We start from the raw sequence: 2,500 nt of genomic DNA, 5'->3' as shown, positions 1-2,500 counted from the left end.
CACATTAGCACTTAATACAACGTGTCGGGTCGGCTAGAACGTACATTTAGCAAATTCTAAAAGAAGACCTCTAACGCCGCCGTTCCGTATATATCAGCACTCACTTTAGCACTCGAAACGACGACGGGAGAAAACTGACCAACGCCTGCACAAAAATCTGGGAAACGCTAGCGACGGTTAGAGGATTCAGCACACACAATTGCACTTCTATACTTCCGTTGAAAAACGTAAAATAAACCTCTAAAATACGCAGCGAAACCCTAACAGCACTCACTTCAGCACATATTGCAACGCGTCGGGTCGTTAGAACGTACATATCGCATCTCGCCGGCGGAGACCGATCCTGACGGACCGACCTCCTATAGTTACCACGGAACCATGGTCTGTCGTTATGTCGTTCGGTTCGGGCGCTGTGAGCGCGCGCTGCATCGCCCGCTCGCACGCTAGAGCGGTCGGGCCCCGTAAAATCCTTAACGGCGGATGTAACTTTTACGACGGGCGATATAAATAAATTTTTTCCTACTTTTGATAAAACAATTAGCCGGACTGCATTAAATGTCGGTACTATTCAGTGGGATACCCGGTTAGCCGGATTGCATTAAAAGTCGGTACTATTCAGTGGGATACGCGGTTGGCCGGATTGCATTAAAAGTCGGTACTATTCAGTGGGAAATGAAAAAATTAAATTTCTAAAATACTTTAACGTCGAACTGATACCCGGTTAGCCGGATTGCATTGAAAGTCGGTACTATTCAGTGGGAAATAGAAAAAATTAAATTTCTAAAATAGTTTAACTTCTGGATGGTACGAGTTCGTATGCGAACGGAAAACGGCTCCGGAGTCTCGTCGCTTCGATTTGCCGTGATGTGCATTGAGTTGCAACGCAGGTCGACAATGTGCCGCACAGTGTGACACAGTTCCACGCAGTTCCACGCATTGCTGCTCGGGTACGAACGTGCGATGCATCGGTCGGTCGTTCCGATTCCTCGATGAGCATTGCGTTGCAGTGAGTTGCCTCGATTTGCAGTGATGTGCAATGAGTTGCAGCGCAAACTGTTAGCCGGACTGCATTAAAAGTCTGTACTATTCAGTGGGATACGCGGTCGGACGGACTGCATTAAAAGTCTGTACTATTCAGTGGGATACGCGGTCGGACGGACTGCATTGAAAGTCTGTACTATTCAGTGGGATACGCGGTCGGACGGACTGCATTAAAAGTCTGTACTATTCAGTGGGATACGCGGTCGGACGGACTGCATTGAAAGTCTGTACTATTCAGTGGGATACGCGGTCGGACGGACTGCATTAAAAGTCTGTACTATTCAGTGGGATACGCGGTCGGACGGACTGCATTGAAAGTCTGTACTATTCAGTGGGATACGCGGTCGGACGGACTGCATTAAAAGTCTGTACTATTCAGTGGGATACGCGGTCGGACGGACTGCATTAAAAGTCTGTACTATTCAGTGGGATACGCGGTCGGACGGACTGCATTGAAAGTCTGTACTATTCAGTGGGATACGCGGTCGGACGGACTGCATTGAAAGTCTGTACTATTCAGTGGGATACGCGGTCGGACGGACTGCATTAAAAGTCTGTACTATTCAGTGGGATACGCGGTCGGACGGACTGCATTAAAAGTCTGTACTATTCAGTGGGATACGCGGTCGGACGGACTGCATTGAAAGTCTGTACTATTCAGTGGGATACGCGGTCGGACGGACTGCATTGAAAGTCTGTACTATTCAGTGGGATACGCGGTCGGACGGACTGCATTGAAAGTCTGTACTATTCAGTGGGATACGCGGTCGGACGGACTGCATTGAAAGTCTGTACTATTCAGTGGGATACGCGGTCGGACGGACTGCATTAAAAGTCTGTACTATTCAGTGGGATACGCGGTCGGACGGACTGCATTGAAAGTCGGTACTATTCAGTGGGAAATAGAAAAAAAAAAATTTAATTTCTAAAATAGTTCAACTTCTCGATGGTACGAGTTCGTATGGGAACGGGAAACGGGTCCGGCGTCTCATCGCTTCGATTTGCCGTGATGTGCATTGAGTTGCAGCGCAGGTCGACAATGTACCGCGCAGTGTGACACAGTTCCACGCATTGTTACTCGGGTACGTACGTGCGTTGCAATCGGTCGGCCCGGGTTATCGATGTGCATTACGTAGCAGTGCGCTGCTTCGACTTGTCGTGACGTACAATGAGTTGCACCGCGGGTCTAAAATGTGCCGCACAGTTCCACGCATTGCTGCTCAGGTACGAACGTGCGGTGCATCGGTCGGACCGGGTTTTCGATGTGCATTGCGTTGCAGTGAGTTGCTTCGACTTGCGGACAAACGTAAGCCGCAGTAAAGCATTAACTATAGGCAACGGCCATACCACATTGAACGTACCGGTTCTCGTCCGATCACCGAAGTTAAGCAATGTCGGGCGCGGTTAGTACTTGGATGGGTGACCGCTTGGGAACACCGCGTGCCGTTGCCTTTTTTGT

At 49.3% G+C, this 2,500-nt stretch overlaps 1 non-coding gene across 1 annotated transcript; it reads left to right on the top strand.

Moving 5' to 3' along the window:
- The first annotated feature begins 2,374 nt into the window (after window positions 1-2,374).
- LOC139432577 (5S ribosomal RNA) lies at window positions 2,375-2,493 on the top strand. Its single transcript, XR_011642318.1, has one exon. It is a non-coding gene; the product is annotated as a 5S ribosomal RNA (ribosomal RNA).
- The last annotated feature ends 7 nt before the right edge of the window (window positions 2,494-2,500 follow it).

This window comes from Onthophagus taurus, unplaced genomic scaffold, assembly GCF_036711975.1.
Source record: "Onthophagus taurus isolate NC unplaced genomic scaffold, IU_Otau_3.0 ScKx7SY_30, whole genome shotgun sequence".
NCBI lineage: Eukaryota > Metazoa > Arthropoda > Insecta > Coleoptera > Scarabaeidae > Onthophagus > Onthophagus taurus.
The sequence above is the reverse complement of the archived record's forward strand: the minus strand, read 5'-3'. Positions and strand labels throughout refer to the sequence as shown.